The following is a 23495-nucleotide window of genomic DNA, read 5'->3' on the forward strand; positions in this document are numbered from 1 at the left end:
CTGGATGGATGTGTTCCTCTCTGACCAAGGACACAATGGGCAGTGATATTCTGGGACCCCTGGATGGTTGTGTTCCTCTCTGACCAAGGACTCACTGGACAGTGATCAGACTGGGACCCTGTAATATCTGTTCACCTGATGCGCTATCAACAACACCAAAGACTATGAGATGGACTTATATGAAGTAGGCTTTTATTGACTAAGAACTGGAGCATGCCTCTGCTAGTGAATCCATCCTAAGAGCTCCCGGGGGAAGGGTGGTGAGTCACCTTTATACCCGGGCTTAGGGGTGGAGCCAGGGGTGGAGACATGCCCGGACTTGTACAGATTTAACAGTGGTTTACCACACAGACATGTACAGGGTTAACAGTGGTTTACCACATTCACCCCTCGTTTAAAAAAGAGTCCGGCGGGGTGAAATGTTTCAAAAGTTCGTATACGAAAGTCTCTCCGGGGGTCTTGTCTGCCGTAATGATGTTCGTGGTGCCGGTTGCAGCGGTTCTTTGCCCGCGGCCGCTTCTCGCGTGGGACGGAGCACTGGCGTGTCGTCCTCTTGGGGTAGGGATGGCACCGGCATGTCGTCAGTTCATGGTAGACACCCCGGTGGTGCGTTGTGGGTAGTGGTGGTGGGTGGAGGTAGTGGATGGTGATCGATGGTGTTTCGGGTGGTACCTGAGGGTGTGAGGTCTCGAATTGAGACTGTGTCCTCCCACCCGTCAGGATACGCCACGTAGGCGCACTGTGGGTTGGCGTGGAGGAGGTGAACCTTTTCGACCAGGGGGTCCGTCTTTTGGTTCCTCACATGTTTCCTGAGCAGGACGGGACCCGGAGACGTCAGCCATGGCGGTAGTGATGTCCCCGACGTGGATTTCCTGGGGAAGACAAACATCTTCTCGTGAGGGGTGGCGTTTGTGGCAGTACAGAGCAGTGATCGTATGGAGTGGAGCGCATCGGGGAGGATATCTTGCCAGCGGGAGATTGGGAGGCTCTTGGATTTTAGGGCGAGCATGGCAGTCTTTCACACCATTGCATTCTCCCTCTCTACCTGTCCGTTACCCCGGGGGTTGTAGCTGGTAGCCCTGCTCGTGGCTATGCCCTTCCCGAGCAGGTACTGGCGCAGCTCGTCGCTCATGAATGACGAGCCCCTGTCGCTGTGGATGTAATTGGGGAAGCCAAATATGGCGAACAGGTCATTGAGGCACCTGATGACTGTGGCGCTGGTCATGTCCGGGCAGGGTATGGCGAAGGGGAAACGGGAGTGCTCATCAATAATATTGAGGAAGTACGTGTTGCGGTCAGAGGAGGGTAGGGGCCCCTTGAAATCAACGCTGAGACGTTCGAAGGGGCGGGTGGCTTTAATCAGGTGTGCCCTGTTTGGCCTATAAAAATGCGGTTTGCATTCGGCGCAGACATGGCAGTTCCTGGTCATGGTCCTGACATCCTTGATGGAGTAAGGCAGGTTGCGGGCTTTAATAAAATGGAAGAACCTGGTGACCCCCGGGTGGCAGAGATCATTGTGGAGGGTCCGTAGCCTATCGACTTGTGCGTTGGCACATGTCCCACGGGAAAGGGCGTCTGGGGGCTCATTAAGTTTCCCGGGCCGGTATAAGATATCGTAGTTGTAGGTGGATAACTCGATCCTCCACTGCAATATCTTATCATTTTTGATTTTCCCCCTTTGCCTGTTGTTAAACATAAATGCTACTGACCGTTGGTCAGTGAGCAGGGTGAAACGTTTACCGGCCAGGTAATGCCTCCAGTGCCGTACAGCCTCCACTATCGCCTGGGCCTCCTTCTCGACTGAGGAGTGTCGAATTTCGGGGCCCTGGTGGGTCCGAGAAAAGAAGGCCACGGGTCTCCCCGCCTGGTTAAGGGTTGCGGCTAGGGCGAAGCCGGATGCATCGCTCTCCACTTGGAAAGGGATGGACTCTTCCACTGCATGCATTGTGGCCTTCGCAATGTCCTCTTTTATGAGGGTGAAGGCCGCACGGGCCTCTGCCATCAGGGGGAAGGAGGTTGACTTGATGAGGGGTCTGGCTTTGTCCGCATAGTTGGACACCCACTGGGCGTAGTAAGAGAAGAACCCTAGGCATCTCTTCAGGGCTTTTAGGCAGTGGGGGGGGGGTAGTTCCAGGAGGGGGCGCATTCGGTCGGGGTCGGGGCCGATGACTCCTTTTTCCACCACGCAGCCAAGAATAGCGAGGCGCGTGGTGCGGAACATAAATTTTTCTCTGTTGTATGTCAGATTCAGCCGTTGTGCTGCACGGAGGAATTTTTCTAGGTTGGCGTCGTGGTCCTGCCGGTCATGGCCACAGATGGTGACATTGTCTAGATCGGGGAAGGTGCCTGCAGCGCATTCTGGTCAACCATCCTGTCCATCTCCCTTTGGAAGACCGAGACCCCATTGGTGACACCGAAGGGGACTCGGAGGAAGTGGTAGATGCGACCGTCAGCCTCGAAGGCCGTGTACTGGCGGTCCTCAGGCCTGATGGGGAGCTGGTGGTATGCCGACTTCAGATCAATCGTCGAGAATACACGGTATTGTGCTATCTGGTTGACCATGTCAGATATGCGGGGAAGTGGGTATGCGTCTAATTGCATCTATCGATTGATCGTCTGGCTGTAATCAATAACCAGGCGCTGTTTTTCGCCGGGCTTTACTACCACCACTTGGGCTCCCCATGGGCTGGTGCTGCCCTCGATAATCCCTTCCCTCAGGAGTCTTTCTACTTCCGATTTAATAAAGCTCCTATCCCCGGCACTGTACCGCCTGCTTTTAGTAGCAATTGGCTTGCAGTCTTTGGCGAGGTTAGCGAACAACGGGGGGGTTTGACCTTCAGGGTGGACAGGCTGCATACTTTGCGTGGCGCCGTGTTTAAATTCTGCCAGCTGCAGACTGTAAGTGGGGGCAGGGGCCAGCCATATGCCATCGTGACGCTCTCCAGATGGCACTGGAAGTCTAATCCTAGCAATACGGGAGCGCAGAGCTGTGGCAGGACGAGGAATTTAAACTCTCTGTACTCCACGCCGTTCACTGTCAGAGTCGCTACACAGTAGCTGCTGACGTCCGCTGTATGGGACTTTGAGGCCATAAAGACCTGGTGGCGTGTGTGCATAACCGATAGGGAGTAGCGTCGCACTGTGTCGGGGTGGATGAAGCTCTCCGTGCTTCCGCAGTCGAAAAGGCAATTTGTGGCATGGCCATTTACCTTTACGTTCATCATGGACCTGGCTAGTTGATGGGGCCTAGGTTGGTCCAGGGTGATGGAGGCCATCGTCGAGGTCGGTGGGTCACTGTAGTATTCGCCCGCGCAGGGGGCCTGGTCCCAGAATGGTGTCCAAGATGGCGGCTCCCACTCGGCTGGTGGTGGTGCCCAAAATGGCGGCCCGCACGGCTCACACGTGGTTGGTGGGGTCCAAAATGGCGGCCTGTACGGTTCACATGCGGCGCTGCTGGAATTGGGGGTCGATTTCGCCCTGCACACTCTCGCGTAGTGGCCTTTCTTGCCACATTTGGAGCAGGTCGCGTCCTTTGCTGGGCATTGCTGTCTGGGGTGCTTGGCCTGGCCGCAGAAGTAGCATTTCTGGCCTCTGGTCATTGCAGCTGTAGTTGGGCTGCCGGCGGCTTGTGGCCTTACCGGGTCCCAAGATGGCTGCTCCCGTGGCATCCACGTGGCCATCCGGTCAGGGGGGTAGGCGTCCATGTTCTGGAGGGCCATGTCTAGTGAGTTAGCGAGGGCCACCGTCTTCTGCAGGTCGAACCCCCTCTGTTCCAACAGCCTCTGCCGAGTATAGTTGGACCTGATGCCGGCTACGTAGGCGTCTCGGATCAGGTCTTCCGTGCATTCTTTGGCCGTCACCGCTTTGCAATTACAGTCCCCACTGAGGACTCTCAGTGCCAGTAAATATTCGGCACCTGATTCCCCGGGGCGCTGTTTTCGGGTAGCCAGGAGGTGTCTGGCGTAGACCTCGTTAACAGGCCTCACGTATTGTTCCTTTAGCGTCGCGATGGCGGCTGCGTAAGTAGTGGCGTCTCAGATGATCGAGTAGATGCGGTGGCTCACCTGTGAGTTCAAGACAAGCCGTTTCGCGTCATCTGTCGTGACGGTAGTGCTGGGGGCCTCCAGGAAGGCTTTGAAACAGCTCAGCCAGTGTTCGAAGTTATTGGCTGCATCTGCTGCTTAAGGATCCAGGTCTAAACATTCTGGCTTCAAGATTTGCTCCATGTCGAAAATTAGTCAATAAAATTGATGCGCTATCAACAACACCAAAGACTACGAGACGGACTTATATGAAGTAGGCTTTTATAGACTAAGAACTGGAGCATGCGTCTGCTAGTGAATCCAACCTAAGAGCTCCCAGGGGAATGGTGGTGAGTCACCTTTATACCCGGGCTTCGGGGTGGAGCCAGGGGTGGAGACATGCCCGGACTTGTACAGAGTTAACAGTGGTTTACCACACAGACATGTACAGGGTTAACAGTGGTTTACCACATCACCATACACTGGAGTCTAGGAATATGTCTAACTGTACACTGTACCCAGTCTGTAATATCTGTTCACCGTATACTGGAGTCTGGGAATATATCAAACTCTACACTGTACCCACTATGCAATATTTACTAATACGGAAGTTATGGATTGGCTGCCAAGTCCAGTTCTACAGACATCAAATATTAATCCGTGTCCGTCCACTTTCCTCTGTCCAAAATTGTTAACATGATGTCATTTTTATTTCCCCCAGTCCCAGCCTCACTGACCCTGGAGCCAAACACAGCACATCATTAGCTTGTTTTGTCTGTGGACCGGACCAGTGTGAGACTCGGTAGCACTGAATTTTTGTTTCCTGATAACTCGGAGGGATTCAATGCTACTCTCTGTGTCCTGGGGTCACAGGGATTCACATCAGGGAAATAGTACTGAGCGGTGGACTTCAGGGACAAGACTGAGTGCACTTTGGGTTTGGCGGAGAGTCATCCAATAGGAAAGGAGAGTTAAACCTGGGGCCTAAACAATGACATTGGGTTGTGCCCCCGTTAAATGGAAATGAATATAGAGCTGTTGAAAGTACATTAGTCCCATTAACCCTGAGTGTGAATCGCAGGATTATCGGAGTTTACCTGGACTATGAGAGAGGACAGGTGACCTTTCACAATGATGATCATATGTCCAATCTCTGCACTTTCACTGACACATTCACAGAGAAGCTCTATCGTTTGTTGTATCCTGATTGTACGATGAGTGTGCTCCCTCCCTTTCGGAATTTATGTTAGTTTTCCAGTTAATTCAGGGGCTTGAGCAATTTGGGTCGATTTCCATTGTGTGCCACCACCTAGTGGATATTTGGTACCTAGCAAGTGCAGTAAAGCACAGTAAAGTGCAGTAAAGTAAATTACTGTATATCACAGACCGACAGCCACACATGGTCTGGGAAGTTATTTTCTTGTCACGCTCCAGCCTTGGACAATATTTGTCTGTAAGTACTTGAGAATGTTATAGATGATTAGTGTACACTATATTTTGCAGAAAATGTTTAGTTTGTAACTTATCTCTGTAAGCAATCCTGCACAGCTAGCCGTGAAGTGCTCGGTTTGTGTATAGCTGGTTAACTTGTAGCTGTATTTTGATGCAATATGTACAGGGCTAATTTAAAGTGAATGTAAGAGAATGCCTTTCAGTTTGCTAAATGTATATTCACAGTAAGCTGTGTTTCCACGTGTTTTGGTAATTTACATGCCAAATGTACTGTGTTGCTCAGGCCTACCTAAATTTGTGTATGCATATCAGTTATGTGCTTGTATACTAATGTGTGCTTCCATTTCTGCATTGTATTTCAGTTTCACAATAAGAATCTTTCAGTAAAGTTTACAAGAAAAGTCAAGCCTTGTGATTTTTATGGGAAGATATCAAGTTGTTAGCTATCTGTCTAGATCTGCATAGGAACGCGCTACAAGGGCAGAATAGTGAAAAGAAAACAGCACAGCGGGCTCAAGCACAAGAAGATACCACTCAGCTACCATGAGTCTACGCTCAGGAAGACAATATACCATAAAGGATGTCGACCAGCCAAACAAGAAGCATGAGCCTCTTCGAGCAAATGATGCCAAGTCACAGTCCTCTAAAGCATCCTCTAGTTCATCTCGGCGGTCCAGCAGACCGTCGTCATCGACAGCTTCTGCAGCCGCCAAAGCACATGCCAAGCCAAAAGCTGCCCAGGCTCAATTGTCCTTCGCTGAAAAAGAAGCTAGTGTGATGAAGCAGAGAGCTGACCTCGACGCCAGTCTCCACATTCTCCAAAGCCAGAGAGCTGCCGCTGAAGCTGAAGCTGCAGCTTATGAAGAAGGTGCGGAGAACGAAGGCGGGGAGCACAGCCATGAACCATATGTTCCAGAACAGCCCATCAGTCCAGTGCAACACACAAGTGAGTATGTCCAACAACACTCCAAATTGTTCTTCAAGGAAACATCCAGGTATCTCGACGCAGAACCAGCTACCCACCACAGTAACAAACAGCCTGTTTTCGGAGACACTGAGCTTAAGAGAGAAGAACCAAGTAAGACTTACCTGCAGAGACCTCCACAGCACTCGGCCAATCCAGCCAAGCAGTCCTCACCCGAGCCACAAGGTGCACAAGACCTCGCTAGGTACCTCATCCGCCGAGAGTTGTTAAGTTCAGGTCTTCTAGAATTTGATGACCGTCCTGAAAATTATTGGTCATGGAAAGGATCCTTCCTGAGTACCACCAAGGACTTGAATCTGTCAACCAGAGAAGAACTAGATTTGATGAAAAAGTGGCTCGGAGCTGAGTCGTCAAAACAGGCGAGGAGAATTCGCTCAGCGCACGTCCACAATCCCACAGCAGGCCTCAACCTGGTTTGGCAACTTCTCGAAGACTGTTATGGGACACCAGAAGTCATTGAGCCACGCACTGCTTAAGAAGATTGAGGACTTTCCGAAGCTAACCAACAAAAGATAATGTCGAGCTTCGAGAACTGGGTGACATTCTCCTCGAACTGGAGTGTGCTAAGGGAGAAGGTTACCTGACAGGCCTCTCCTTTTTGGATACAGCTTGTGGGGTAAACCCAATAGTGGAAAAGCTCCCCTACAACCTTTACGAGAAATGGATAGCTAAGGGATCCAGGTACAAGGAGGACCATGGAGTGGCATTTCCCCGCTTCTCTCTCTTCTCCAGGTTCGTCCAACAACAGGCAAAGGTGAGGAATGATCCAAGTTTCACTTTCTCCACCTCCAGCAGTTACGCACCTTCGCGAACAGAGAAACCCACAAAGTACAGCAACAAAGCCTCTGTGAGCGTGCACAAAACAAATGTTCCAGCTGAACCCTCAGTCAACCAATCCAGTTCTGCTGGGAATAAAGTGGATGAACCAGATCCTCAGTGTCCAATACACAAGAAGCCCCACCCACTCAAAAAGTCTCGAAGCTTTAGAGGCAAGCCTATTGATGAGCACAAATCATACCTGAAAGAGAATAGCATCTGCTTCAGGTGTTGTGGGTCGACTATGCACATGGCAAAAGACTGCAAGGCGACAATCAAGTGCTTCGAGTGCAACAGTGAAAAAAACATTGCAGCCCTGCATCCAGGTCCTCCTCCTTCAAGCACCGAGAGTGCTGCGGTTAGCGAAGAGGACAGCGGGGAGCAAAGCAAAAGCGCATCTTCTTCAGTCACCTCCAAGTTTATAGAGGTTTGTGGGAATGCAAGCAGCCCACACTCATGCTCCAAAATCTGCTTGGTTAAAGCATATCCTGCAGGGAGAAAGCAGAAGGCAATCAAGATGTACGCAGTGCTTGATGAGCAAAGTAACAAGTCTCTAGCGAAGACAGAATTCTTCAATCTCTTTGAAGTCAAGGCCAGCGCAGCTCCAAAAACGCTATAAACCTGTTCAGGGACAACAGAGACTACCGGTAGCAGAGTTGGCAACTTCATGATCGAGTCCATGGATGGGAAACTACAGCTTCCCCTCCCCACCTTAATTGAGTGTGACATGATGCCAGATGATAGGAAAGAAATTCCCTCCCCAGAGGTCACACGCCATCAGCCCCACCTACAGCCAGTTGCCAACAAGATTCCAGCTGTGGACCCGGACGCTCTAATTCTCCTGCTCTTGGGAAGAGACATCTTAAGGGTGCACAAGGTGCGTTAGCAAATCAACGGGCCCAACAATGCTCCTTATGCACAGCGGCTTGACCTGGGATGGGTCCTCATGGGTGGAGTTTGCCTGGAAACTGTCCACAAACCAGCGGATGTCAACGTCTATAAAAACAAACATGTTGCACAATGGTCGCACACCCTTTCTCAGCCCATGCCCAAACAGGATCCAGGTAAAGGAGGACTACGATGGCATGACGCAGCATCATAGATCAACCTCCTCTGCCTGTGAGGGAGAGGCAGGCCTCACTGTGAGCACAGACAGCCTAAGATGCTCAGTGTTTGAAAGGTCCAAGGATGATGCCAAGCCAGCACTATCCATGGACGACAAAGCTTTCCTAACCATCAATGCCCTGAGGAGGTTTTTCTTAATCCGTGGTCCAGCCAAACTTCTCCGCTCCGACCGAGGGACTAACTTCGTGGGTACCTGTAAGGTGTTGGACATCCACACGGACAATGCAGCAGTAAGAAGCTACCTCCAAAATAAAGAATGCACGTGGGAGTGTAACCCCCCGCATTCATCCCACATGGGTGGTTCATGGGAGAGGCTCATCGGTGTTGCCAGGCGTATTCTGGATGCTATGCTGCTTCGGATGGGACCCACTCGTCTTACACACGATGCCTTCAGCACTCTAATGGCTGAAGTCATGGCGATCATGAATGCAAGACCCGTGGTGCCGGTGTCCACTGACCCAGACATGCCTGCAGTCCCCACCCCAGCGATGCTCCTGGCTCAAAAGGTGAGTGCTATTTTAGCCCCCTCTGGAGACTTCGACATGGCTGAGCTGCACGGGGAGCAGTGGAAGCATGTCCAGTGTCTTGCAGACACTTTATGGAAGAGATGGAGAGGAGAGTATTTGCCCACCCTACAGAGACATAGGAAATGGACAGAAGACTAGCCAAATGTCAAAGTGGGAGATGTTGTCTTGCTGAAAGGCAGCCAAGCACACAGAAATGAATGGCCAGGTGGACTGGTTGTCAAAACTCTGCCGAGCAGGGAGAAGAGGATATGCAAGGTGGAGGTGAAGATTGTCATGGAGGAGACTGTCAAAGTGTTTCTGAGGCCAGTCTCAGAGGTCGCAGTCCTCCTTTCTGAAGAAACCTAGAGAAAGGATTCTGAGTATGTTTGCAGCCAAAGGACGTTTTCTTTAGGTTTTAGTTTGTATCTGTAGTGGTACAATGGAATTGTACCAAGCGGGGAGTGTGCTGCCTCCCTTTGGAATTTATGTTAGTATTCCAGTTAATTCAGGGGTTTGAGTAATTTGGGTCGATTTCCATTGTGTGCCGCCACCTAGTGGATATTTGGTACCTAGCAAGTGCAGTAAAACGCAGTAAAGCGCAGGAAAGCACAGTAAAGTGTAGTAAAGTAAAGTACTGTATATCACAGACCGACAGCCACACATGGTCTGGGAAGTTATTTTCTTGTCACGCTCCAGCCTTGGACACTATTTTTCTGTCAGTACTTGAGAATGTTATAGAGGATTAGTGTACACTATATTTTGCAGAAAATGTTTAGTTTGTAACTTTTCTCCGTAAGCAAACCTGCACAGCTAGCCATGAAGTGTTCACTCTGTGACTAGCTGGTTAATTTGTAGCTGTATTTTGATGCAATATGTACAGGGCTAATTTAAATTGAATGTAAGAGAATGCTTTTCAGTTTGCTAAATGTATATTCACAGTAAGCTGTGTTTCCACGTGTTTTGGTAAGTTACATGCCAAATGTACAGTGTTGCTCAGGCCTACCTAAATTTTTGTATGCATATCAGTTATGTGCTTGTATACTAATGTGTGCTTCCATTTCTGTATTGTATTTCAGTTTCACAATAAGAATCTTTCAGTAAAGTTTACAAGAAAAGACAAGCCTTGTGATTTTTATGGGAAGATATCAAGTTGTTAGCTTCCTGTCTCGCTCTGCATAGGAACGCGCTGCAAGGGCAGAATAGTGAAATGACAACAGCACAGCGGGCTCAAGCACAGGAAGATACCACTCAGCTACCATGAGTCTATGCTCAGGAAGACAATATACCATAGAGGATGTCGACCAGCCAACCAAGAAGCATGAGCCTCTTCGAGCAAATGATGCCAAGTCAAAGTCCTCTAAAGCATCCTCTAGATCATCTCGGCGGTCCAGCAGACCATCGTCATCGACAGCTTCTGCAGCCGCCAAAGCACATGCCAAGGCAAAAGCTGCCCAGGCTCAATTGTCCTTCGTTGAAAAAGAAGCTAGTGTGATGAAGCAGAGAGATGACCTCGACGCCAGTCTCCACATTCTCCAAAGCCAGAGAGCTGCTGCTGAAGCTGAAGCTGCAGGTTATGAAGAAGGTGCGGAGTACGAAGGTGGGGAGCAAAGCCATGAACCATATGTTCCAGAACAGCCCCTCAGTCCAGTGCAACGTACAAGTGAGTATGTCCAACAACACTCCAAATTGTTCTCAAGAAAACATCCAGGTATCTCGACGCAGAATCAGCTACCCACCACAGTAACAAACAGCCTGATTTCGGAGACACTGAGCTTAAAAGAGAAGGAACAAGTAAGACTTACCTGCAGAGACCTCCACAGCACGCGGCCAATCCAGCCAAGCAGTCCTCACCCGAGCCACAAGGTGCATAAGACCTCGCTAGCTACATCATCCACCGAGAAATGTTAAGTTCAAGTTTATAGAATTTGATGACCGTCTTGAAAATTATTGGTCATGGAAAGCGTCCTTCCTGAGTACCACCAAGGACTTGAATCTGTCAGCCAGAGAAGAAATGGATTTGATGACAAAGTGGCTCGGAGCTGAGTCGTCAAAACAGGCGAGGAGAATTCGCACAGCGCACGTCCGCAATCCCACAGCAGGCCTCAACCTGGTTTGGCAACTTCTCGAAGACTGTTATGGGACACCAGAAGTCATTGAGCCACGCACTGCTTAAGAACATTGACGACTTTCCGAAGCTAACCAACAAAGATAATGTCGAGCTTTGAGAACTGGGTGACATTCTCCTCGAATTGCCGTGTGCTAAGGTAGAATGTTAGCTGAAAGGCCTCTCGTATTTCGATACAGCTCGTGGGGTAATCCCAATAGTGGAAAAGCTCCCCTACAACCTTTTAGAGAAATGGATAGCTAAGGGATCCAGGTACAAGGAGGACCATGGAGTGGCATTTCCCCGCTTCTCTCTCTTCTCCAGGTTCGTCCAACAGGCAAAGGTGACGAATGATCCAAGTTTCACTTTCTCCACCTCCAGCAGTTACGCTCCTTCAGGAACAGAGAAACCCACAAAGTACAGCAAAAAAGCCTGTGTCAGCGTGCACAAAACAAATGTTCCAGCTGAACCCTCAGTCAACCAATCCAGTTCTGCTGGGAATAAAGTGGATGACCCAGATCGTCAGTGTCCAATACACAAGAAGCCCCACCCACTCAAAAAGTCTCGAAGCTTTAGAGGCCAGCCTATTGATGAGCGCAAATCATACCTGAAAGAGAATCGCATCTGCTTTCGGTGTTGTGGGTCGACTTTGCACATGGCAAAAGACTGCAAGGCGACAATCAAGTGCTTCGAGTGCAACAGTGAAAAAAACATCGCAGCCCTGCATCCAGGTCCTCCTCCTTCGACCACCGAGAGTGCTGCAGTTGACAAAGAGGACAGCGCGGAGCAAAGCCAAAGCGCATCTTCTTCAGTCACCTCCAAGTGTACAGAGGTTTGTGGGAATGCAAGCAGCCCACACTCATGCTCCAAAATCTGCTTGGTTAAAGCATATCCTGCATGGAGAAAGGAGAAGGCAATCAAGATGTACGCAGTACTTGATGAGCAAAGTAACATGTCTCTAGCTAAGACAGAATTCTTCAATCCCTTTGAAGTCAAGGCCAGCGCAGCTGCGTACATGCTAAAAACCTGTCCAGGGCCAACAGAGACTACCGGTAGCAGAGTTGGCAACTTCATGATCGAGTCCATGGATGGGAAACTACAGCTTCCCCTCCCCACCTTAATTGAGTGTGACATGATGCCAGATGATAGGATGGAAATTCCCTCCCCAGAGGTCGCACGCCATCAGCCCCACCTACAGCCAGTTGCCAACAAGATTCCAGCTGTGGACCTGGACGCTCTAATCCTCCTGCTCTTGGGAAGAGACATCTTTAGGATGCACAAGGTGCATTAGCAAATCAATGGGCCCAACAATGCTCCTTATGCGCAGCGGCTTGACCTGGGATGGGTCCTCGTGGGTGGAGTTTGCCTGGAAACTGTCCACAAACCAGTGGATGTCAACGTCTCTAAAAACAAACGTGTTGCACAACGGTCGCACACCCTTTCTCAGCCCATGCCCAAACAGGATCCAGGTAAAGGAAGACTTTGATGGCATGATGCAGCATCATAGGTCAACCTCCTCTGCCTGTGAGGAAGAGGCAGGCCTTACTGTGACCACAGACAGCCTACGATGCTCAGTGTTTGAAAGGTCCAAGGATGATGACAAGCCAGCACTATCCATGGACGACAAAGCTTTCCTAGCCATCAATGCCCTGAGGAGGTTTTTCTCAATCCGTGGTCCAGCCAAACTTCTCCGCTCCGACCGAGGGCCTAACATAAGGGTGCCTGTAAGGTGTTGGACAACCACACGAACGATGCAGCAGTAAGAAGCTACCTCCAAATGAAAGAATGCACGTGGGAGTGTAACCCTCCGCATTCATCCCACATGGGTGGTTCATGGGAGAGGCTCATCGGTGTTGCCAGGCGTATTCTGGATGCTAGGCTTCTTCGGATGGGACCCACTCATCTCACACACGACGCCTTGAGCACTCTCATGGCTGAAGTCATGGCGATCATGAATGCAAGACCCCTGGTGCTGGTGTCCACCGACCCAGACATGCCTGCAGCCCCACCCCAGCGATGCTCCTGACTCAAAAGGTGAGTGCTATTTCAGCCCCCTCTGGAGACTTCGACATGGCTGAGCTGCACGGGAAGCAGTGGAAGCAAGTCCAGTGGCTTGCAGACACTTTTTGGAAGAGATGGAGAGGAGAGTATTTGCCCACCCTACAGAGCCATAGGAAATGGACAGAAGACAAGCCAAATGTCAAAGTGTGAGATGTTGTCTTGCTGAAAGGCAGCCAAGCACACAGAAATGAATGGCCAGGTGGACTGGTTGTCAAAACTCTGCCGAGCAGGGACAAGAGGATCTGCAAGGTGGAGGTGAAGATTGTCATGGAGGAGGCTGTCAAAGTGTTTCTGTGGCCAGTCTCAGAGATCGTAGTCTTCCTTTCTGAAGAAACCTAGAGAAAGAATTCTGAGTATGTTTGCAGCCAAAGGACGTTTTCTTTAGGTTTTATTTTGTATCTGTAGTGGTACAATGGAATTGTACCAAGCGGGGAGTGTGCTGCCTCCCTTTGGAATTTATGTTAGTTTTCCCGTTAATTCAGGGGTTTGAATAATTTGGGTCGATTTCCATTGTGTGCCGCCACCTAGTGGGTATTTGGTACCTAGCAAGTGCAGCAAAATGCAGTAAAGCGCAGTAAAGCACAGTAAAGTGCAGTAAAGTAAACTACTGTATATCACAGACCTACAGCCACACATGGTCTGGGAAGTTATTTTCTTGTCACGCTCCAGCCTTGGACACTATTTGTCTGTACGTATTTGAGAATGTTATAGATGATTAGTTTACACTATATTTTGCAGAAAATGTTTAGTTTGTAACTTTTCTCTGAAAGCAAACATGCACAGCTAGCCGTGAAGTGTTCGCTCTGTGTCCAGCTGGTTAACTTGTAGCTGTATTTTGATGCAATATTTACAGGGCTAATTTAAAGTGAATGTAAGAGAATGCCTTTCAGTTTGCTAAATGTATATTCACAGTGAGCTGTGTTTTCACGTGTTTTGGTAAGTTACATGCCAAATGTACAGTGTTGCTCAGGCCTACCTAAATTTGTGTATGCATATCAGTTATGTGCTTGTATACTAATGTGTGCTTCCATTTCTGTATTGTATTTCAGTTTCACAATAAGAATCTTTCAGTAAAGTTTTCAAGAAAAGTCAAGCCTTGTGATTTTTATGGGAAGATATCAAGTTGTTAGCTACCTGTCTAGCTCTGCATAGGAACGCGCTGCAAGGGCAGAATAGTGAAATGACAACAGCACAGCGGGCTCAAGCACAGGAAGATACCACTCAGCTACCATGAGTCAATGCTCAGGAAGACAACATACCATAGAGGATGTCGACCAGCCAACCAAGAAGCATGAGCCTCTTCGAGCAAATGATGCCAAGTCACAGTCCTCTAAAGCATCCTCTAGATCATCTCGGCTGTTCAGCAGACCGTCGTCATCGACAGCTTCTGATGCCGCCAAATCACATGCCAAGGCAAAAGCTGCCCAGGCTCAATTGTCCTTTGTTGAAAAAGAAGCTAGTGTGATGAAGCAGAGAGATGACCTCGACGCCAGTCTCCACATTCTCCAAAGCCAGAGAGCTGCCGCTGAAGCTGAAGCTGCAGCTTATGAAGAAGGTGCGGAGTACGAAGGCGGGGAGCAAAGCCATGAACCATATGTTCCAGAACAGCCCCTCAGTCCAGTGCAACGTACAAGTATGTACAACAACACTCCAAATTGTTCTTCAAGAAAACATCCAGGTATCTCGACGCAGAATCAGCTACCCACCACAGTAACAAACAGCCTGATTTCGGAGACACTGAGCTTAAAAGAGAAGGAACAAGTAAGACCTACCTGCAGAGACCTCCACAGCACTCGGCCAATCCAGCCAAGCAGTCCTCACCCGAGCCACAAGGTGCATAAGACCTCGCTAGGTACATCATCCACCGAGAAATGTAAAGTTCAGGTTTTTCGAATTTGATGATCGTCTTGAAAATTATTGGTCATGGAAAGCGTCCTTCCTGAGTACCACCAAGGACTTGAATCTGTCAGCCAGAGAAGAACTAGATTTGATGACAAAGTGGCTCGGAGCTGAGTCGTCAAAACAGGCGAGGAGAATTCGCTCAGCGCACGTCCGCAATCCCACAGCAGGCCTCAACCTGGTTTGGCAACTTCTCGAAGACTGTCATGGGACACCAGAAGTCATTGAGCGACGCACTGCTTAAGAAGATTGAGGACTTTCCGAAGCAAACCAACAAAGATAATGTCGAGCTTCGAGAACTGGGTGACATTCTCCTCGAATTGGCGTGTGCTAAGGTAGAAGGTTAGCTGAAAGGCCTCTCGTATTTGGATACAGCTCGTGGGGTAATCCCAATAGTGGAAAAGCTCCCCTACAATCTTTTAGAGAAATGGATAGCTAAGGGATCCAGGTACAAGGAGGACCATGGAGTGGCATTTCCCCGCTTCTCTCTCTTCTTCAGGTCCGTTCAACAACAGGCAAAGGTGACGAATGATCCAAGTTTCACTTTCTCCACCTCCAGCAGTTACGCTCCTTCAGGAACAGAGAAACCCACAAAGTACAGCAAAAAAGCCTGTGTCAGCGTGCACAAAACAAATGTTCCAGCTGAACCCTCAGTCAACCAATCCAGTTCTGCTGGGAATAAAGTGAATGACCCAGATCGTCAGTGTCCAATAGACAAGAAGCCCCACCCATTCAAAAAGTCTCGAAGCTTTAGAGGCCAGACTATTGAGGAGCGCAAATCATACCTGAAAGAGAATAGCATCTGCTTCAGGGGTTGTGGGTCGACTATGCGCATGGCAAAAGACTGCAAGGCGACAATCAAGTGCTTCGAGTGCAACAGTGAAAAAAACATCGCAGCCCTGCATCCAGGTCCTTCTCCTTCGACCACCGAGAGTGCTGCAGTTGACAAAGAGGACAGCGCGGAGCAAAGCCAAAGCGCATCTTCTTCAGTCACCTCCAAGTGTACAGAGGTTTGTGGGAATGCAAGCAGCCCACACTCATGCTCCAAAATCTGCTTGGTTAAAACATATCCTGCATGGAGAAAGGAGAAGGCAATCAAGATGTACGCAGTACTTGATGAGCAAAGTAACATGTCTCTAGCTAAGACAGAATTCTTCAATTCCTTTGAAGACAAGGCCAGCGCAGCTGCATACATGCTAAAAACCTGTTCAGGGCCAACAGAGACTACCGGTAGCAGAGTTGGCAACTTCATGATCGAGTCCATGGATGGGAAACTACAGCTTCCCCTCCCCACCTTAATTGAGTGTGACATGATGCCAGATGATAGGATGGAAATTTCCTCCCCAGAGGTCGCACGCCATCAGCCCCACCTACAGCCACTTGCCAACAAGATTCCAGCTGTGGAGCTGGACGCTCTAATCCTCCTGCTCTTGGGAAGAGACATCTTAAGGGTGCACAAGGTGCATTAGCAAATCAATGGGCCCCACAATGCTCCTTATGCGCAGCGGCTTGACCTGGGATGGGTCCTCGTGGGTGGAGTTTGCCTGGAACTGTCCACAAACCAGCGGATGTCAACGTCTCTAAAAACAAACGTGTTGCACAACGGTCGCACACCCTTTCTCAGCCCATGCCCAAACAGGATCCAGGTAAAGGAAGACTTTGATGGCATGACGCAGCATCATAGGTCAACCTCCTCTGCCTGTGAGGAAGAGGCAGGCCTCACTGTGACCACAGAAAGCCTAGGATGCTCAGTGTTTGAAAGGTCCAAGGATGATGACAAGCCAGCACTATCCATGGACGACAAAGCTTTCCTAACCATCAATGCCCTGAGGAGGTTTTTCTCAATCCGTGGTCCAGCCAAACTTCTCCGCTCCGACCGAGGGCCTAACATAAGGGTGCCTGTAAGGTGTTGGACAACCACACGAACGATGCAGCAGTAAGAAGCTACCTCCAAATGAAAGAATGCACGTGGGAGTGTAACCCTCCGCATTCATCCCACATGGGTGGTTCATGGGAGAGGCTCATCGGTGTTGCCAGGCGTATTCTGGATGCTAGGCTGCTTCGCATGGGACCCACTCATCTCACACACGACGCCTTGAGCACTCTCATGGCTGAAGTCATGGCGATCATGAATGCAAGACCCCTGGTGCTGGTATCCACCGACCCAGACATGCCTGCAGCCCCACCCCAGCGATGCTCCTGACTCAAAAGGTGAGTGCTATTTCAGCCCCCTCTGGAGACTTCGACATGGTTGAGCTGCACGGGAAGCAGTGGAAGCAAGTCCAGTGGCTTGCAGACACTTTTTGGAAGAGATGGAGAGGAGATTATTTGCCCACCCTACAGATCCATAGGAAATGGACAGAAGACAAGCCAAATGTCAAAGTGGGAGATGTTGTCTTGCTGAAAGGCAGCCAAGCACACAGAAATGAATGGCCAGGTGGACTGGTTGTCAAAACTCTGCCGAGCAGGGAGAAGAGGATCTGCAAGGTGGAGGTGAAGATTGTCATGGAGGAGGCTGTCAAAGTGTTTCTGTGGCCAGTCTCAGAGATCGTAGTCCTCCTTTCTGAAGAAACCTAGAGAAATAATTATGAGTATGTTTGCAGCCAAAGGACGTTTTCTTTAGGTTTTATTTTGTATCTGTAGTGGTACAATGGAATTGTACCAAGCGGGGAGTGTGCTGCCTCCCTTTGGAATTTATGTTAGTTTTCCCGTTAATTCAGGGGTTTGAATAATTTGGGTCGATTTCCATTGTGTGCCACCAACTAGTGGATATTTGGTACCTAGCAATTGCAGCAAAATGCAGTAAAGCGCAGTAAAGCACAGTAAAGTGCAGTAAAGTAAACTACTGTATATCACAGACCTACAGCCACACATGGTCTGGGAAGTTATTTTCTTGTCACGCTCCAGCCTTGGACACTATTTGTCTGTAAGTATTTGAGAATGTTATAGATGATTAGTTTACACTATATTTTGCAGAAAATGTTTAGTTTGTAACTTTTCTCTGTAAGCAAACCTGCACAGCTAGCCGTGAAGTGTTCGCTCTGTGTCCAGCTGGTTAACTTGTAGCTGTATTTTGATGCAATATGTACAGGGCTAATTTAAAGTGAATGTAAGAGAATGCCTTTCAGTTTGCTAAATGTATATTCACAGTAAGCTGTGTTTCCACGTGTTTTGGTAAGTTACATGCCAAATGTACAGTGTTGCTCAGGCCTACCTAAATTTGTGTATGCATATCAGTTATGTGCTTGTATACTAATGTGTGCTTCCATTTCTGTATTGTATTTCAGTTTCACAATAAGAATCTTTCAGTAAAGTTTTCAAGAAAAGTCAAGCCTTGTGATTTTTATGGGAAGATATCAAGTTGTTAGCTATCTGTCTAGCTCTGCATAGGAACGCGCTGCAAGGGCAGAATAGTGAAATGACAACAGCACAGCGGGCTCAAGCACAGGAAGATCCCACTCAGCTACCATGGAGTCTATGCTCAGGAAGACAATATACCATAGAGGATGTCGACCAGCCAACCAAGAAGCATGAGCCTCTTCGAGCAAATGATGCCAAGTCACAGTCCTCTCAAGAATCCTTTAGATCATCTCGGCGGTTCAGCAGACTGTCGTCATCGACAGCTTCTGATGCCGCCAAAGCACATGCCAAGGCAAAAGCTGCCCAGGCTCAATTGTCCTTCGTTGAAAAAGAAGCTAGTGTGATGAAGCAGAGAGATGACCTCGACGCCAGTCTCCACATTCTCCAAAGCCAGAGAGCTGCCGCTGAAGCTGAAGCTGCAGCTTATGAAGAAGGTGCGGGGTACGAAGGCGGGGAGCAAAGCCATGAACCATGTGTTCCAGAACAGCCCCTCAGTCCAGTGCAACGTACAAGTATGTCCAACAACACTCCAAATTGTTCTTCAAGAAAACATCCAGGTATCTCGACGCAGAATCAGCTACCCACCACAGTAACAAACAGCCTGATTTCGGAGACACTGAGCTTAAAAGAGAAGGAACAAGTTAGACTTACCTGCAGAGACCTCCACAGCACTCGGCCAATCCAGCCAAGCAGTCCGCACCCGATCCATAAGGTGCACAAGACCTCACTAGGTACATCATCCACCGAGAATTGTTAAGTTCAGGTTTCTAGAATTTGATGACCATCTTGAAAATTATTGGTCATGGAAAGCGTCCTTCCTGAGTACCACCAAGGAATTGAATCTGTCAGCCAGAGAAGAACTAGATTTGATGAAAAAGTGGCTCAGAGCTGAGTCGTCAAAACAGGCGAGGAGAATTCGCTCAGCGCACGTCTGCAATCCCACAGCAGGCCTCAACCTGGTTTGGCAACTTCTCGAAGACTGTTACGGGACACCAGAACTCATTGAGCCACGCACTGCTTAAGAAGATTGAGGACTTTCCGAAGCTAACCAACAAAGATAATGTCGAGCTTCGAGAACTGGGTGACATTCTCCTCGAATTGGCGTGTGCTAAGGGAGAAGGTTAGCTGACAGGCCTCTCCTTTTTGGATACAGCTTGTGGGGTAAACCCAATAGTGGAAAAGCTCCCCTACAACCTTTTAGAGAAATGGATAGCTGAGGGATCCAGGTACAAGGAAGACCATGGAGTGGCATTTCCCCGCTTCTCTCTCGTCTCCAGGTTCGACCAACAACAGGCAAAGGTGAGGAATGATCCAAGTTTCACTTTCTCCACCTCCAGCAGTTACGCTCCTTCGAGAACAGAGAAACCCACAAAGTACAGCAAAAAAGCCTCTGTCAGCGTGCACAAAACAAATGTTCCAGCCGAACCCTCAGTCAACCAATCCAGTTCTGCTGGGAATAAAGTGAATGACCCAGATCGTCAGTGTCCAATACACAAGAAGCCCCACCCACTCAAAAAGTCTCGAAGATTTAGAGGCCAGCCTATTGAGGAGCGCAAATCATACCTGAAAGAGAATCGCATCTGCTTCAGGTGTTGTGGGTCGACTATGCACATGGCAAAAGACTGCAAGGTGACAATCAAGTGCTTCAAGTGCAACAGTGTAAAAAACATCGCAGCCCTGCATCCAGGTCCTCCTCCTTCGACCACCGAGAGTGCTGCGGTTGATAAAGAGGACAGCGGGGAGCAAAGCAAAAGCGCATCTTCTTCAGTCACCTCCAAGTGTACAGAGGTTTGTGGGAATGCAAGCAGCCCATGCTCATGCTCCAAGATCTGCTTGGTTAAAGCATATCCTGCATGGAGAAAGGAGAAGGCAATCAAGATGTACGCAGTACTTGATGAGCAAAGTAACATGTCTCTGGATAAGACAGAATTCTTCAATCTCTTTGAGGTCAAGGCCAGCGCAGCTGCGTACATGCTAAAAACCTGTTCAGGGACAACAGAGACTATCGGTAGCAGAGTTGGCAACTTCATGATCGAGTCCATGGATGGGAAACTACAGCTTCCCCTCCCCACCTTAATTGATTGTGACATGATGCCAGATGATTGGACAGAAATTCCCTCCCCAGAGGTCGCACGCCATCAGCCCCACCTACAGCCAGTTGCCAACAAGATTCCAGCTGTGGACCCGGACGCTCTAATCCTCCTGCTCTTGGGAAGAGACATCTTAAGTTGCACAAGGTGCGTTAGCAAATCAAGGGGCCCAACAATGCTCCTTATGCGCAGCGGCTTGACCTGGGATAGGTCCTCGTGGGTGGAGTTTGCCTGGAAACTGTCCACAAACCAGCGGATGTCAACGTCTCTAAAAACAAACGTGTTGCACAATGGTCGCACACCCTTTCTCAGCCCATGCCCAAACAGGATCCAGGTAAAGGAAGACTACGATGGCATGACGCAGCATCATAGGTCAACCTCCTCTGCCTGTGAGGAAGAGGCAGGCCTCACTGTGAGCACAGACAGCCTAAGATGCTCAGTGTTTGAAAGGTCCAAGGATGATGCCAAGCCAGCACTATCCATGGACGACAAAGCTTTCCTAACCATCAATGCCCTGAGGAGGTTTTTCTTAATCCGTGAATCAGCCAAACTTCTCCGCTCTGACCGAGGGACTAACTTCGTGGGTGCCTGTAAGGTCTTGGACATCCACACGGACGATGCAGCAGTAAGAAGCTACCTCCAAAAGAAAGAATGCACGTGTGAGTGTAACCCCCCGCATTCACCCCACTTGGGTGGTTCATGGGAGAGGCTCATCGGTGTTGCCAGGCGTATTCTGAATGCTGTGCTGCTTCGGATGGGGCCCACTCGTCTCACACACGATGCCTTGAGCGCTCTAATGGCCGAAGTCATGGCGATCATGAATGCAAGACCCGTGGTGCCAGTGTCCACCGACCCAGACATCCCTGCATCCCCACCCCAGCGATGCTCCTGACTCAAAAGGTGAGTGCTATTTTAGCCCCCTCTGGAGACTTCGACATGGCTGAGCTGCATGGGAAGCAGTGGAAGCAAGTCCAGTGTCTTGCAGACACTTTTTGGAAGAGATGGAAAGGAGACTATTTGCCCAACCTACAGAGCCATAGGAAATGGACAGAAGACTAGCCAAATGTCAAAGTGGGAGATGTTGTCTTGCTGAAAGGCAGCCAAGCACACAGAAATGAATGGCCATGGGGACTGGTTGTCAAAACTCTGCCGAGCAGGGACAAGAGGACCTGCAAGGTGGAGGTGAAGATTGTCATGGAGGAGACTGTCAAAGTGTTTCTGAGGCCAGTCTCAGAGATCGTAGTCCTCCTTTCTGAAGAAACCTAGAGAAAGGATTCTGAGTATGTTTGCAGCCAAAGGACCTTTTCTTTAGGTTTTATTTTGTATCTGTAGTGGTGCAATGGAATTGTACCAAGCGGGGAGTGTGCTGCCTCCCTTTGGAATTTATGTTAGTATTCCAGTTAATTCAGGGGTTTGAGTAATTTGGGTCGATTTCCATTGTGTGCCGCCACCTAGTGGATATTTGGTACCGAGCAAGTGCAGTAAAATGCAGTAAAGTGCAGTAAAGCACAGTGAAGTGTAGTAAAGTAAATTGCTGTATATCACAGACCTACAGCCAAACATGGTCTGGGAAGTTATTTTCTTGTCACGCTCCAGCCTTGGACACTATTTTTCTGTCAGTACTTGAGAATGTTATAGAGGATTAGTGTACACTATATTTTGCAGAAAATGTTTACTTTGTAACTTTTCTCTGTAAGCAAACCTGCACAGCTAGCCATGAAGTGTTCGCGCTGTGTCTAGCTGGTTAACTTGTAGCTGTATTTTGATGCAATATGTACAGGGCTAATTTAAATTGAATGTAAGAGAATGCCTTTCAGTTTGCTAAATGTATATTCACAGTAAGCTGTGTTTCCACGTTTTTTGGTAAGTTACATGCCAAATGTACAGTGTTGATCATGCCTACCTAAATTTGTGTATGCATATCAGTTATGTGCTTGTATACTAATGTGTGTTTCCATTTCTGTATTGTATTTCAGTTTCACAATAAGAATCTTTCAGTAAAGTTTACAAGAAAAGTCAAGCCTTGTGATTTTTATGGGAAGATATCAATTTGTTAGCTACCTGTCTAGCTCTGCATAGGAACGCGCTGCAAGGGCAGAATAGTGAAATGACAACAGCACAGCGGGCTCAAGCACAGGAAGATACCACTCAGCTACCATGAGTCTACGCTCAGGAAGACAATATACCATAGAGGATGCCGACCAGCCAACCAAGAAGCATGAGCCTCTTCGAGCAAATGATGCCAAGTCACAGTCCTCTAAAGCATCCTCTAGATCATCTCGGCGGTGCAGCAGACCATCGTCATCGACAGCTTCTGCAGCCGCCAAAGCACATGCCAAGGCAAAAGCTGCCCAGGCTCAATTGTCCTTCGTTGAAAAAGAAGCTAGTGTGATGAAGCAGAGAGATGACCTCGACGCCAGTCTCCACATTCTCCAAAGCCAGAGAGCTGCCGCTGAAGCTGAAGCTGCAGCTTATGAAGAAGGTGCGGAGTACGAAGGCGGGGAGCAAAGCCATGAACCATATGTTCCAGAACAGCCCCTCAATCCAGTGCAACGTACAAGTGAATATGTCCAAAAGCACTCCAAATTGTTCTTCAAGAAAACATCCAGGTATCTCGACGCTGAATCAGCTACCCACCACAGTAACAAACAGACTGATTTCGGAGACACTGAGCTTAAAAGAGAAGGAACAAGGAAGACTTACCTGCAGAGACCTCCACAGCACTCGGCCAATCCAGCCAAGCAGTCCTCACCCGAGCCACAAGGTGCACAAGACCTCGCTAGGTACATCATCCACCGAGGATTGTTAAGTTCAGGTTTCTAGAATTTGATGACCGTCTTGAAAGTTATTGGTCACGGAAAGCGTCCTTCCTGAGTACCACCAAGGACTTGAATCTGTCAGCCAGAGAAGAACTAGATTTGATGAAAAAGTGGCTCGGAGCTGAGTCGTCAAAACAGGCGAGGAGAATTTGCTCAGCGCACGTCCGCAATCCCACAGCAGGCCTCAACCTGGTTTGGAAACTTCTCGAAGACTGTTATGGGACACCAGAAGTCATTGAGCCACGCACTGCTTAAG

General features: G+C 49.0%; 1 pseudogene; it reads left to right on the forward strand.

The window, feature by feature from the left end:
- LOC147095609 (nuclear factor 7, ovary-like) overlaps positions 1 to 23495 on the forward strand; it is a 119605-nt pseudogene that overhangs the window by 9200 nt on the left and 86910 nt on the right.

Source organism: Somniosus microcephalus, unplaced genomic scaffold (assembly GCF_052327205.1).
Source record: "Somniosus microcephalus isolate GS21.2 unplaced genomic scaffold, FLI_Smic_1.0 unresolved_chr1, whole genome shotgun sequence".
In the NCBI taxonomy this organism is placed as follows: domain Eukaryota; kingdom Metazoa; phylum Chordata; class Chondrichthyes; order Squaliformes; family Somniosidae; genus Somniosus; species Somniosus microcephalus.